The 15,321-nt window shown below is 43.1% G+C and overlaps 1 long non-coding RNA gene across 1 annotated transcript; it reads right to left on the reverse strand.

Moving 5' to 3' along the window:
• Positions 1–364: 364 nt before the first annotated feature.
• LOC123448613 lies at positions 365–3,563 on the reverse strand. Its single transcript, XR_006631866.1, has 4 exons — positions 3,306–3,563; positions 2,562–2,669; positions 1,963–2,042; positions 365–645 (listed from the first exon to the last, which is right to left on the reverse strand). It is a non-coding gene; the product is annotated as an uncharacterized LOC123448613 (long non-coding RNA).
• Between the last annotated feature and the right edge of the window lie 11,758 nt (positions 3,564–15,321).

Here is a 15,321-nt window from a genome sequence, read left to right on the forward strand (position 1 = left end):
GACTCCCTATATTGGTCGTTGATTCATCATTGTTGTTGTTTATTGACCTTTTTTTTACCAAATTTACAAGGTCAACAGTTGGTCGTCAAGAATGAACAAACATGACTTTACTAAAATTTTGGTCATCGATCTCTATTGACCAAAAATTTGGTTTGGTCACCTACCCATTTGTGTGAGCCACGTAGGATCTGACGTGGCATTGCTAGTGACCAAATAGAATCATCATGAATTTCTACATGGACCTGGCCCAATACTATTTTACTATTGAAAATGTCTGATTTGTTTGAGTTGATGCATTATTTTGGCAGAAGCACGCATATCTCAGGATAGGCCTATTAAAAAACAAGTACAACAGAATAAAAGATTGCAAATAAACTATATATTTCATTTAAGTAGCACATCACATGAAATACAATACATCATCCACCGACTCCTCTACACATCAAGATTCAAGGCCTAACAAGTGTACATCAAAATAATTTTACAAGTGCACAATATAATACTTATGCAACTACAAGTGCACAGAAAGATGATCCAACAAGTGCACAATCGCACATCAAGAGAGCTCTACAAAGATTGGATGAGAAGCACAAGTTTCTTCTCATCCTCTTCCTCTACACAATCTGCCACTCCTACCATTGTCGCCTGCAAGAAGAAAATGATGGCAAGGCTCAGAAAGCAGATCAAGGAAACTAACATGATAGAGCATCAAATACTAATGCATAGATAAGCCCGTCGACAACGAGCCACATACTCCCTCCGTCCCAAAATAAGTGTCTTAAACTTAGTACAATTTTGTTCTAGAGCAAGTGCAAAGTTGAGACAGTTATTTTGGGACAGAGGAAGTATAATAATAAAAAGGGCAGCAGATAATAAGAGATTATAGGTTCGTGCACATGTACCACAAAGAATCTCCTTATATTATTTATCTCAAAAATTCCATGTAGATGTTAGACATGCTTGAAAAGAAACCTAGCTTAAAGAGAAAAATAAAATTACAATCTTAGGATAATCAGGACAATCTTGGTATAACAAGAATCAGCCCACGAGCAACAGATCAGGATACATATAGATACAAAAATTAACGATTGTAATTTTAGCTCATAACCAGTTCTAAAAGTTCTAGTTAAGCACTTGCTCCTAACAATGGAGAAATTGTGAATAATCTATAGTAAGTTTTCCCAATTAATTTCTTCTGGACAGTGAACTCAATCACCTCTTCTAAGTTTAGTTATAAGTAGATAAGTCATTTTGGGGCATTACATTGTTTCTTATGAGCAAAAACAATAGTTTAGTTTAGTTTTATATATTCTTTTAGTTTTATCCTCACTCAGGGATCCAATTGGATACGAGCATCTTGCCGGCAAAAATGATGTTGTGTTTTGATGGAATTTTTTATTAAAATAGAGTTGTTTGCAAAGATGGAGTGTAGGAACGCCAAACAGGTGGCACACCTTGCATTTTTATCTGAAGAAACAAGGCAGATCGAATAAGGATCAAATAACACAATGAAACTTCCCATCAGATACTCCATGCAATACTATTTATATACCTATGCACACCCAGCAATACAGAATATATACAACATATTTATTCATAACTAGTAAAACTGAATATATACTTATGCACACAGCACACCTATTCAACAAAGTGGGTATAGAACCACTAAGACAGTTAATAGCAACTTTAACCACAACAGTTGCATATATACTTATTTTCTCATGTTTATTACTGTACTTTCTACTCGAGAAAGCACTCTCATCGATCAAGGGGCTGGAATGCTTAAACATAAAAAGATCATCTTAAAAAGGCATGCCTGCTAGAATTCGACAAGATAAAATATATCCACCTGTACCAACCTATAAGCTAAGGCCTCGTATTTACACGTCCAAATTTTTAATGTGGGCCAAAATAATTAACATATACTTTACAAATAACAGGAAATTGTGGACAGGTGAAAACCTTTTTTGTTCGCATCTTTTTATCTATTGTTGCCTCTTATATTATCCCATGAGATACTCCATGCAATCATCTCGTGACACCTGCAAGGCATAAGTGGTTATAAGACAACTAATATCAAGTTATCTTGTGGTCATGACACTTATAGGAGGATATGCCAATGAACAGAACATATAAATGGGATAGGAAATACTGGAAGCATGAAAATAACGAGGAATGCTCAAACCATGCCACCTTGTAAAACATACATGTCTAGTCAATGCTTCTATATTTAACCAAATTATTTAGGAGACCGTTATACAAACAACTAAGGAAAATTTCGGTGAAATATTACAAAACAGTGGATACACTACATAAATGAATCGGGATTTTGTTCTTACCATGCATGTTCAGTTTTACTTAAGCAAAGCAAGACTTGGTCCATCTCAGGTAAGATTTACTTAAGCAGCAGATTTGGAATATTCATGTAAACATTTAGAAGTCACAAACACCTTCATCAATCGACATCTTTCAAAAAGAAAAGATATAGACTGATCGATGTTGAACACAAAGGCAACGACGACAGTAAGGATGGCACACGAAGCTGCAAGAGGCGTAGTCACCTTGGCCGCATACATGGGATGCCTAGGGTCCTTGCGCACGAACGCACATATCTCCTTGGCTGCTGGGAGCACAGCCGCCCGCCACAAGAGCCAATCGCCCTGCACCTCCTGGCACCGATGCCATGGCCATTGGAGATGATCCAGTCAAACAATGTGGATAACATAGCCCTCCAAAATTGTATCAGAAAAAAATGAGCACCTACTGCAGCAAGTCTACTAAACGATGCAAAACAGATAAACACAATACTTTTTGTTTTCTAGAGACCACAAAGGGCAGCACTGATCAAACCAGCGTCTAGTTCTAGCCTTTCAACACAAATTGCTACTCGACAATGTTAATCTGCAAGTCTACATGACAGGATATCATTTAGTAACATGGAACTACCAAAAGGAGTTGATGTCATATTTGATATGACACTGAATTCATCAGTATGCTAGAAATATATATGTAAGGTCCAGAACGCATGATATATTTGGCTTTTAGAATCAACAGCTACACAAAGTCAGTGCTGTGCCACAAAATACAGGTCGACCCAACTCCTAAGCAATCAGCCACTCTATTGTTGAAACCATTTTCTGCCGACAAACACTTCTAAGGACACCTACTGATCCAACTATCACATACTAAAGTTTCCCACATTGCCCCGATACCAACACAGCAACCCGAGCACTCACCTAGACAATTAAACCCATGCGTACAGATTGATTTTAGTAGCAACATGAGGAGGAAGGGGGGGTGCTTACAATGATAACTTGAAGATGTTGGTCTGGTTTGGTGAGAGCGAGCAACCCGTGGCAGTCCAGCTTGTGGTTCTTCCATCAAGGGCAAGCAAGCTCAAGGCGACGACAGCAGTAGTCGGGACTCCATCTTGCCACCCTCATGTCCAAAGGTGTCATGCTGCAAGATGAGGCAGACAGAGCAGCAAAATCAGAGTATTTATTGCACAAATAAAGGGAGGGATTCAGAGGACGGCTGAGCATCCGGAGAAAATAAGATGGCGATGGCAACTGCGAATTACGAGATATGGCAATGTGGCAGCAACGACAGGGGCAGATGGATCTAGTGGTGGCGATATTCGGGCCGTCCGGCACCTACAGACGGCCAGTACTGCTTGGCGCTGCCAAGGATCGAGGACATCCACCAGGTGACCCATCGTCTGGGCAAGGTTCCGGCAGGCCTACACGGGCTAGAGGGGTGCTGGAATACGCGTCATCACTGGCGGGGGGAGAGAGGCGGCGGAGATATGTCGGCCGCCATCACACCACCGGCCGCACGCGTAAGGTCCAGTCACCGGCGGGGGGAAGGGGGGAGGGGATCCATCACTTCGCCACCGTCCGCCTGTTGCCCAGTCTTGATTCACTACGCCACCGTCCGCTCGTCTCAGATGCACGGAGGAAGGAGGGGGATAACCTGGTGGCAGCGAGGGCTAGGAGCGGCGATACAACGATGGAAGAGGATAGCGGTGGTGGGACTCGATTGGATCTGAGATACAAAAGGGAGATTGGCGGCGCTGTGGAGGATTTAGGGTTATCCAGGTGGGGAAAAATTCGCGATGCCGCCATCCTTCTCTAAAATTTTGGCTGTCACGCGCTCCATTTTCTCGTTTTGTTTAAGAGAAACCGATTTTTTAACTCTGGATGATTATGGGACCCATGTTGTTGTGTATAGTAATAATGTGCATGTTATGTTTTCCATCTTAACCCATATAAACATTAGAATTAACGAATACTCCCTCCGTTCCTAAATATAAGACCTTTTAGAGATTATACTATAAACTAAATACGGATGTACATAGACATATTTTAGATTATAGATTCACTCATTTCGCTTCGTATGTAGTCTCCTAGTGAAATCCCTAAACGGTCTTATATTTTGAAATGGAGGGAGTACTCCATATTAAATCTTGTTACGTAATATAATGTGTTCTTTATTTTCCTAGAGACCAAGTTAATGTACATTCTTTAGTACCTTTGAAAAAATATTTCATCGATTTTGTTCTAAAAAATCATACAACATACTACAATATATATGTCATTAACATCATCTGTTATTATTTAAGTGTTAAATGGTTTTTATTGGATATAATTAAATCTTGCAGTACATTTATCACAAATCATATGTCGAAATAAAAATAAAATTCATAGTTTAGCAATTTTATAACTTTTATCTCATATCTAGATTATGTATAACTAATTTGAATCATTTCTTGGGATCATTCAAACATCTCGATATGTCTTAGTGACTTTTATTTTTCTAAAATCTAAACAAGTTCTAAAAATTATGAAATTAGCATGGGCATGCATATTTTATTTTGTTGTTTTATTCATCGAAGCGAGTAATTTTGGCTTTTTTCTAATTCATTTGGATTTTTTCTAATATGTCTTGCATACATACATACTAAAAACCGATTTTCACTCCTTAGCTTGAAATTATCGGTTAGACCGTCCCCTTCCATGTTTTGAGGTCATTCATCTTCCTTATATTCTTATTGGGCCATGGGTCTCCCAGGTGGGTCCGACATGTCAACACACTTCACATGGTGGTGGTTGCACCGGTTAGCTCGGTAAGCAGGTCCATATGACACATGGGCCCACAACAAAAGCCTTCGAGACCCGAATCTTATAATGGGTCCATCGATTTGCTAGATTATTAGGTTTGAATGACAGATTGATCCCACCCTTAAGTGTGGTTGACACATAGAAAATTGACACGTAGGAAAAAAATTGAGGTATCATCCAGTCACATAAAATCTATGATTATAATCTTATCATTTTTTCATTGCTGGTATGAATAAACATCATGAATAGTGCTAGACATGTTAATGACCATTTTGGGCAATGGAATTATGACCTTATGGACACAAATTGTCATAATACTATAGGGTTTGGACCCTCCAACGCTCGCCCTGACCAAATTGTGAATATTGGTCATTGATCTATGACCAATTAAACCGCCGTCATGATTTTTCGTCATAAACAACCATATTTCTTGTAGTGCATGAACAAGCACTTCGAGTGTAGTAATGTCAGACCACAGGACTTTGTCAAGTTTGCAACATTCCATCTCAAGGGGCAGGCAGCAGAATGGTGGTAGAAATTGAAATATTCCAGAGGTGACAAGGTGATTAGCTGGGATGATTTCTGCAGGGATTTCAGGGCTCACTATATTCCAGCAAGTTTTGTGGAAGAGATGCGTGAGAAATTCAGGCGCTTGAAGCAAGGGAGTTTGTTTGTGTACAATTACAATGTGGAGTTCCAGTAGCTGGATCGTTATGCTAATCAAGACATTCCAGATCAGAAGAGAAGGATTTATCAGTTCCGTGGTGGTGTGAAGGAAGACTTGTAGGTGGCCCTTGCCTTACACGATCCCACTGAGTTCGACTAGTTCTACAATTTGGCTCTAAGGGCTGAGTTGGCCTTGCTCAATGTTCAGAACTCAAGGAAGCATTTCAGAGACTCCAGTTCCTCTTCCTCAACTCAGATTGTTTTGAAGCAACATAAATATTGGGTTTCTCATCCTCCTCGGCAGCCTCAACATTTCAAGCAGTCTGGTGGTCGTGATTCTTCCCACCCAGCCTTCTAGTAGAAATTTCAGCAGCAGCAGTCAGGGAATCCTCAAGTGCAATTTCGTCCGCTGTCAGAGGTGACTTGTCACAAGTGTGGTCAGAAGGGTCATTACTCTAACAAGTGCACCAACCTGCGGCATCTTCTGCCTCCTCCTCCAGTCAGGCCTCCAAGCAATGCAATGGCGAAGTTTAATCCCAAGTATGCAAGGGTGAACATGGTGAATGCAGCTGAAGCAGAGGACTCCTCAGATGTGAACATGGGTAATCTCTGAGTTAATTCTATTACAGCAAAGGTTTTATTTAACACTGGTGCATCACATTGTTTCATGTCATATCCATTTGCATCCAAGCATAATCTGCATGTTTTGCCTGGGAAACATATGAGTTCCCGTTTGATGGTTCCGGACGTATCTGTCAAGATGGGCAACTATTCCTTTGTGGCTTCTCCAATTTTCCTTCGCCAGTCGGATATTGATCTGATCCTTGGGATGGATTTTCTGGCGATGAACAAGGCTTTTGTCAATTGTGAAGCCAAAGAAGTCAAGTTGACTCATCCTTCGGAGGATGTGATTATTTTCGTTGCTCTTTATGACATGATCCATCTCTTTTCCCTCAATGAGAAGGGTGAAATCTCACCAATTTCTCAAGTTTCGATGGTCTGTCAGTATGAAGATGTCTTTCCAGAAGAATTGCCAGGAATGCCTCCACACCGACCAGTTGAGTTTGTTATTAAACTTGAACCTGGAACTGAACCGGTCTGCAAGCGTCCGTATAAGCTTGGTCCCAAAGAGCTGAAAGACTTGAAGAAGCAGCTTGATGAGCAAGAACGTCTGGGTCTAATCAGACCAATTTCATCTCCTTGGGGTTGTGGTTTCCTGTTTGTCAAGAAGAAGGATGGCACAGACTGACTCCGTATTGACTATCGTCCATTGAATAAGAAGACAATCAGAAACAAGTATCCACTTCCCAACATCAATGAATTGTTCGAGCAATCGAAAGGGGCCAGATTTTCTCTAAGCTTGATCTCCAAATGGACTATCATCAGATCGGTATTCGCGAAGAACATATTCCCAAGACTGTTTTCAGGACAAGCTTTGGCTCTTATGAGTACACAGTGATGCCTTTTCGCCTCGTCAATGCTCCTCCGACTTTCTCTCGGATGATGAATTATATCTTCTCGCCCTTCAAAAATGATTTTTTCTTGGTGTATCTTGCTGACATTCTGGTCGTTACTGAAACTGAGGAAGAGCATGAAAAATATCTCTGGCTTGTGCTTGATAAGCTAAGAGAGCATAAGTTATATGCTAAGTTTTCCAAATGTGAATTCTGGTTGAAGGAAGTTGTGTACCTTGGGCACATCATCTCTGCCGAGAGCACCAAAGTTGATACTACAAAGGTGCAGGCCATTGTTGAGTGGGAATCTCCTCAGAATGTGAAGCATCTTCGAAGCTTTCTCGGGCTTGCAAGTTGTTGCAGAAGGTTCATTGAGAACTTCTCCAAGATTGCTAAGCCTCTATCCAACCTTCTACAGAAGAGTGTGAAGTATGTCCGGTCTCCAGAGTGTCAGTTGTCTTTCGACACATTCAAAGAGAAGCTCACCTCAACTCCAGTCTTGACACCTCCTGATGATTCCAAGCCTTATCAAGTGTTATGTGATGGCTCTCTCCAAGGTCTTGGTGCAGTCCTGATGCAAGAGAAGAAAGTGGTAGCTTATACCTCTAGGAAGTTCAAGCCAAGTGAGAGGAACTATCCCACTCATGATCTTGACTTGGCGGCAGTGGTCCATGCTTTGATTACTTGGAGACAACTCTTGTTGGGAAGACATGTTGAAGTCTACGCCGATCACAAGAGTCTCAAATACACATTCAGCCAACCTAGTCTCAATCTTCGGCAAACTCGTTCGGTGGAAATGATCCAAGATTATAATCCAAGTATTGACTTTACTCCATGCAAAGCAAATGTCAATGCACATGCTTTGAGCAGAAAGGCTTACTGCAACAGTCTCATTCTGAAGCCTCTCCAGCCTGATCTTTTTGAATCTTTTAGGATGCTCAACCTTCAGATAGTACCTCAAGGATTTCTTGTTAATATCCAGATTTCTCCTACCTTGGAAGACCAAGTCCGCCAAGCTCAACTTCTTGATGCTATGGTGAAGAAAGTGAAGATTGGCTTGGCAAAGAGCATTCCGAAATATAAGTGCTTCTGTGTTGATGACAGAGGTACCTTGTTCTTCGAGGACCGCCTTGTCTTTCCGAAAGGAGAGCTCAGGAAAGTTATCATGGATGAAGCCCATAATTCCCTCCTTTCGATACATCTAGGTAGCTCCAAAATGTATAAAGATCTTAAGTAGACCTTCTGGTGGACTCGCATGAAACGTGAAATTGCTCAGTTCATGAACGAGTGTGATGTGTGTCGTAGAGTGAAGGCAGAGCACCAACGTCCAGCAGGCCTCCTTCATCCTTTGCCTATACCCAAGTGGAAATTCTATCATATGGAAATGGATATCGTCACTAGGTTTCTGAAGTCCAAGAGAGGCAATGATGCCATCTTCGTCGTCCTAGACAAGTTGACCAAAGTTTCTCATTTCCTCCCGGTCAAAGAATCTATCTCGGCAGCTCAGCTTGCAAAGTTGTATACGTCAAGGATAGTCTACTTGCACGCTGTTCCTATGCTCATTTCTTCAGATCGCGGAATCATCTTTACTTCCAAGTTTTGGGATTCCTTTCAAACTACGATGGGTACTAAGATCCATTTCAGTATAGCTTTCCATCCTCAAACAAGTGGTCAAGTTGAGAGAGTTAATCAGATCCTTGAAGATATGCTCAGAGCTTGTATGATTTCTTTTGGCATGAGTTCTCATACAACAACAGCTTTCAAGCAAGCTCGCGCAAGGCTCCATTCGAGATTCTATATTGCAGGAAGTGTCGTACCCAGCTCAATTAGTCAAAGACTGGTGAGCGTTAGATTCTTGGGAATGACATGATTGCTGAAGCACAAGAAATGTGATGTGTCATTCGGGATAATCTCAAAGCAGCCCAGTCCCGTTAGAAGAGATACTACGATAGCAAGCATCATGACATGAATTTTCAGCTCGATGATTTTGTGTATCTCAAAGTGCTCTAATGAAGGGCACCGAGCGCTTCGACATCAAAGGAAAGCTTGCTCCTCACTTTGTTGGTCCTTTCAAAGTTGTTGGCAAGAGAGGTGATCTTGCATATCAGTTAGAGCTTCCATCCAACTTTTCTAATGTGCTTGATGTGTTTCACGTCTCTCAGCTTTGGAGGTGCTTCAAGACTCCCGAGCGCACAATTGTTCTCCAAGATATTGATCTCCAGCCCGACCTATCCTACCATGAGCATCCTATAGCAATTCTTGAAGAAATTGAGCGCAAGACCCGCAATAAGTCAATCAAGTTCCTCAAAGTGCAATGGTCACATCATTCACACAATGAATCCACTTGGGAGCGCGAGGACCACCTCCGTTCTGAATTCCCAGAGTTCTTCCAGTCCTAGATCTCGGGTCGAGATCCTCTTGTAGTGTGGGAGAGTTGTGACAGCCCCAATGCAATTCCCTCCCCCTCTTGTATTATATTTCCTTGTATGGCAACCTTCCTATGTTGACATGTTGGATTTGAATAAATAGATTAAGTTTGTGTCTTCATTTTATGTGGCATCATGGCATCATACATGTCATCTCTTCTTTTGTTCTTCTCTTTTGTTGTTATGTTACACCTTGGTATGATTGTGAGTGCAATGTGTGGACGTGATTGGGTATGTGGAATGTGATCGGGTGCAACAAGAGTCCTTTCAAAAAAACCTTGTTGCACCATACTTTTTATCCCTCCTTTCCAATGATAATTGAGGTAGATTTAAAAGTTTTTATCTTGCCTCAATAAAAATGTTCCTCCTCTTCAAAAATTCTTCCTATTAATTGTGGGGTGCAACACCCTTTTCTTTGAATTTATTTTCCTTTGGTTTTACTTAGAAACAGAGACCCATGTTATATAATAGGGAATTTATTTTTGTTCTTCTAAAATGCCCTACTTATTTTTATAAATAGTGGGAACATTTTAGAAGAACAAAGGTATTTTTATTTTGTTTAAAACACTTTTTCTTTTAGCCTCATACATTTATTCAAACATGTTTTATTTGATTTTGGAAAAAACATTTTCAACCCGAGAGAGAGAGAGAGAGAGAGAGAGAGCGGCCCAAGTGCGTTAGTTACGGCCAAGAGCCTACCGATGCGACCCTTCTCCCACCTCTCGATGTTAGCGTCGTACGAACCAGGGAGAGCCACCGATCATTATTTTCCCCATGTTCGAGGGCTCTCTGCCTCGGGGTGCGAGCTATAAAGCTCCTCCTCTCCCTCTCCTTCCCTTAGCGCCCCATTTTCCCTCCTCTTTCTCGCCTCGCGCTATCAGGGCCACCTGCAAATCGACCCGAATGCCATGGCTGCTTCATGCTCGATCTCGACATCGACGTAGGTAGCGTCGACCCTTTCGTCCCTCGTCTGAACCAGGAGCATGCGGTGCACGGTGGCGTTCCATTTTCACGAAGATCGGGCGCCGAGAGCTTCTTCGACGATGTCCCCGACGACGGCTTCTTCCACTCCCTCCAGCGAGCTTCTTCCACTCCAGCTCGTCAACCTCCCTCCTCTCATGCACCGGATCTTCTTCTCTGCCCCCTAGGTGAGCGACAGCCCCACTCTCCTCCGCTCCCCCTCTTTGTTAGCCGCGTCATAGCGAGATGAGCTCGATGCCTGTTGGAGTTGCACCGACACGTTCAAGTAGCCACATCATGCTGCTGCTTGCACATGCATACGTGTGTGCGGGGCACGTGAACCTCTCCCCTGTGCAGCTCATAGAGTAGATCGTGCGTAGGAACCCCGCGAGTAGCGTGTGCATTGTTGAGTAAATAGGCAATTTCCCGAGTATATTAATCCACGAGATAATAACTAGCATGGCATTGACTAGACTAATGATATACTGATCTTGAGCTAACCTAGCACGTACTACGCATATAGTGGATACATCTATGCAGACAAGCAGTACTGCTAGGATAAATATGAACATGAGGATAAACGAGTCATACCCTCCAATCGGCCAGTTAGCCGTAGCAGCAGTGGCGGCGGCGGCAGTATCCTCTGCCGTCTTCTTCTCGGCTTCCTCGCGGAGATGGTCAGCTTCGCTTGGTGAAGACATGGCGATGACGAGGGCGACGCGGATGTAGACGAAGCAGACGGACGGAGGCGAGCAGTCGCGTGATCGCTCCCCAAAAACCTAATCGCCCCTCTCCCGTACAGGAACCAGAGAGGCGAGGTTTCGGAGGCCTGCTCTCCCGTCGACCGTGTACGTGGTAAACGGGACGGAGTCGCCGGCGGCAGCAGCAGTTCAAGGAACGAACGCGTGAGGCAGATGTGATCTGATTCTCGTGACGGCTAGGGTAGGCGATCGCGTGCTTATAAAGGTGGCTGGGTGGAGAGACGTGGGCCAAGCCCACGTCCGAGTCGGTAACAGCCACGATCCGACGTCTCGGATCGTGCCTTGTGCGTTACATATTCTCCGTTCCTGACCGGCAAAAATAAGCGCGTAGGTATGAGCTCGGCTCGGCTCATTCCCGCAACCCGCGGCACGGCGCGTCGTGACGAGGCGTGGCGTGGCGTGGCGAGGCGGGCGGCGGAGGAGGAGTGCGCGAGGGTACCTTCTCTTCTCACTCTCCAATAGCATGTGGAAGAGAGACCCTTATAAAGGGGTCCAAACTCTCCTCCACTAGCGGGGTGGGACTAAACTCCCACCACCTTGTCATGCCACCACCTACATGGGCCCTTGGAGATTTTTCTGAAATTCTCTAATGGGCCTAAAGCCCACCTCCAAATTTCAACAATCCCCCACCAGATCTCAAGGGCACATCGTGTTCCCTCGTTCCAATCACTGTTTTAATATACCAGCATTTCAGTGAAGACCTATTAAGTTTGAGCTTCACCTAGAACAAGTAGCTACACTCCTTTACAACTGAACAATGGACTATGCCTTGAATTGTCAGCTTGGCGTAAAGGAGCTTCACCACAAGTCTTACTAGTACTAGACTGCCGAGGGTGACCCCTCGGGTGGAGCATATTAGTCACACTCCTAGCCTATTCATGAGTTTACTAGAGATCACCCAAACCTCATAGACTGTGACCAGCAGTCAAGCTCATATAGGCGTGTTCCTCCAAAGATCGCTCTGTAGGACAGCATCTTGCTTACATATAAGCTTTAGAACACATTAAGACAGTAGTCATCCTACCATACAGTATCCGAGAGTATTGCATCTCCAACGGAGTGGGTTAGTAAAGTTACTCTCCTCAGTTCACCACTGGCTTGTTTTCCCAGGTCCTACTTCATGGGATCTCCGATCATATAGGTTGGGTTACTACCATGGCAACTCATGTGGGTCTCATACCCATCTCCCTCGATGCACTATCTATCACAACACGTGATAGCCCTTTAGTAAAGGGATCTGCCAGATTCTTAGCCGTTTGGATATAATCCAACGCTATCACTCCGGAGTTTCTCAAACGTCTGACAGACTTCAATCTCATTCTTATATGTTTGTTGGACTTCATATTGTCCTTTGAACTCTTTACTTTAACAATAACCGTCTGATTATCGCAGTTCATAAGGATAGCCGGAACCGGCTTCTCAACCACAGGTAAGTCCATCAAAAGATCTCGAAGAAATTCTGCTTCGACACCAGATGTGTCTAATGCTGTTAATTCTGCTTCCATTGTCGATCTTGTTAAGATCGTTTGCTTGCAAGACTTCCAGGAAACAGCACCACCCCAAGAGTAAACATATACCCAGTAGTGGCCTTCATCTCATCAGCATCAGAGATCCAATTCGCATCACTATACCCTTCAAGTACCGATGGGAATCCCGTATAGTGAAGCCCGTGGTTGACAGTACCTTTCAAGTAGCGCATAATTCTTTCAACAGCACGCCAATGAACATCGCCCGGGTTTGCAACAAACCGGCTAAGTTTGCTCACAGCAAACGCGATGTCAGGCCTCGTTGCGCTAGCTAGGTACATAAGTGAACCGATAATTTGAGAGGATCTCAATTGATCTATAGTTGTGCCCTTAAACTTTCTAATAAGCACACTAGGATCATATGGTGTTTGAGAAATTTTGCAGTCTGAATATCCAAAGCGACTCAAAATCTTCTCAACATAGTGGGATTGCAGAAGTGTAATCCCACCCTCATCATCTCTCAACAGCTTGATGTTCAAGATAACATCAGCCACCCCAAGGTCCTTCATCTCAAAGTTTTGAGACAGAAAAGACTTAACCTCCTCAATTACTTTGAGGTTGGTTCCAAATATCAGTATGTCATCAACATACAAGCACAATATAACTCCTTCGCCCCCACCATGGCGATAGTATACACATTTGTCAGCTTCATTAACAACGAAGCCAACAGATGTCAGAGTTGTATTAAACTTCTCATGCCATTGCTTAGGTGCTTGTCTCAGACCATATAAAGATTTCAGCAACTTACACACCTTTCCTTCCTGACCTTCTATCACAAAGCCATCTGGTTGTTGCATATAGATTTCCTCATTTAGCTCTCCATTCAGGAAAGCCGTCTTAACGTCCATTTGATGAACGAGAAGACCATGAGAGGCCGCCAATGAGAGTAGTACTCTAATGGTGGTCAGTCTAGCCACAGGTGAATAAGTATCGAAGAAATCTTCCTCTTCTTTCGGGGCATAGCCCTTGGCCACAAGCCTAGCCTTGTACTTTTCAATCGTACCATCGGGCCTAAGCTTCTTTTTGAACACCCACTTGCATCCCAATGGTTTGCAACCATAGGGACGATCAGTGATTTCCCATGTCCCGTTAGCCATGATGGAATCCATCTCGCTACGGACCGCAGCTTTCCAGTAATCAGCATCTGAAGAAGCATACGCTTCTGAAATAGAAGTGGGATTATCATCCACGAGGTATACGAAGAAATCATCACCAAAGATCTTTGCAGTCCTTTGTCTCTTGCCCCTACCACGGGCTTCCTCGTCATCCTCCTCAGGATTTTCATCATGTGTTTGTTCATAATATTCCATAGGAATGGCAGGCTAAGGAGTTATCTCAGATTCCTGTCTAGAAGTGCTTTGCATATCTTTCATGGGAAATATATCCTCAAAGAATCTAGCATCCCTCGACTCCATTATTGTACCGACCTTCACGTCAGGTACCTCAGATTTCACTACTAGAAATCTATAGCCTACGCTATTCTTAGCGTATCCCAAATTAACGCAATCCACAGTCTTTGGTCCAAGCTTACGCTTCTTGGGGATCGGTACATTGACTTTCGCCAAGCAGCCCCAAGTACGTAAGTACGAGAGTGTCGTCCTTCTCTTCGACCACTCCTCGTAGGGAGTGACCTCATTATCTTTTGTAGGAACTTTATTCAGGACATGACACGCGGTCAATATAGCCTCCCCCCACCATGCCTTGGATAAACCCGATGTATCTAGCATGGCGTTAACCAAATCAGTTAGAGTACGGTTTTTCCGCTCAGCAACCCCGTTTGACTGGGGTGAATAGGGAGGCGTCCTCTCATGAATAATGCCGTGTTCCGCACAAAATGAATCAAATTCGTTTGAGAAGTACTCTCCACCACGATCAGACCGGACTCGTTTAATTTTCTTTTCAAGTTGATTCTCAACTTCTGCCTTATAGATTTTAAAGTAGTATAGAGCCTCATCTTTAGTATTTAACAGATACACATAGCAAAATCTAGTGGAATCATCTATCAATGTCATGAAGTATTTCTTTCCACCTTTAGTCAACACACCATTCATCTCACAAAGATCAGAATGTATGAGTTCTAATGGTGCCAAGTGTCTCACCTCTGCAGCCTTGTGAGGCTTGCGAGGTTGCTTTGCTTGCACACATGAGTGGCACTTAGAACCTTTGGCTAAAGTGGAAGTTGGGATTAAATTCAGTTTTGCTAGCCGCGACATAACACCGAAACTTATGTGACAAAGACGTGAATGCCAAACTTCAGATTCATTAACACTCGAATGAATATTGTTCACGACTTTATTACAAAAATTTGCTAGAGAAAGGCGGAACATACCTCCGCATTCATAACCTTTTCCAACGAAAAGTCCATATTTCGAAACTACTACTTTATTAGACTCGAACACCAACTTAAA

The sequence above is a fragment of the Hordeum vulgare genome, chromosome 4H, assembly GCF_904849725.1.
Source record: "Hordeum vulgare subsp. vulgare chromosome 4H, MorexV3_pseudomolecules_assembly, whole genome shotgun sequence".
NCBI lineage: Eukaryota > Viridiplantae > Streptophyta > Magnoliopsida > Poales > Poaceae > Hordeum > Hordeum vulgare.